This window comes from Balaenoptera acutorostrata, chromosome 4 (assembly GCF_949987535.1).
Source record: "Balaenoptera acutorostrata chromosome 4, mBalAcu1.1, whole genome shotgun sequence".
NCBI lineage: Eukaryota > Metazoa > Chordata > Mammalia > Artiodactyla > Balaenopteridae > Balaenoptera > Balaenoptera acutorostrata.
In genome coordinates, this window is record NC_080067.1 from 62,396,364 (window position 1) to 62,396,904 (window position 541).

The following is a 541-nucleotide window of genomic DNA, read 5'->3' on the forward strand; positions in this document are numbered from 1 at the left end:
AAGTTATCTAATTATTATTTTTCCAATTTTATTGAGAAATAATTGACATATATCACTGTAAAAGTTTAAGGTATACAGAATGATGGTTTGATTTATATAAATTGTGAAATGATTACCACAATGGATTCAGCTAACATTTATCTTCTCATAGAGATACAATAAAAAGAAAAGAAAGAAAAAAAAGGAAAACAATTTTTTTCAAAATTATGGAATACTTCATGAATTTGCATGTCATCCTTGTGCAGGGGCTAATCTTCTCTGTATCATTACAATTTTAGTATATGTGCTGCCGCAGCAAGCATGTTATTTAATTTTTGAATTAGCTTTGGTAGATTGTGACTTCCTATGAATTTGTCTTCTGCTGGTAATAAATTCTTTCTGTATTCATTTGGGAAAAAATATTTACTTTGCCTTCAGTTTTGAAATATATTTTCACTAGGTACAGAATTTTAGGTTGCTATGTTTCTACTTCAAACACTCCATTATCTTTTTTCTTGAATGGTTTCTGATGAAAAGTTTGCTATAATTCAGATTTTGTTCC

At 27.9% G+C, this 541-nt stretch overlaps 1 non-coding gene across 1 annotated transcript; it reads right to left on the reverse strand.

Moving 5' to 3' along the window:
• Positions 1-200: 200 nt before the first annotated feature.
• On the reverse strand, positions 201-302 carry LOC114237972 (U6 spliceosomal RNA). The gene has a single exon (XR_003623419.2). It is a non-coding gene; the product is annotated as a U6 spliceosomal RNA (small nuclear RNA).
• Positions 303-541: the final 239 nt, after the last annotated feature.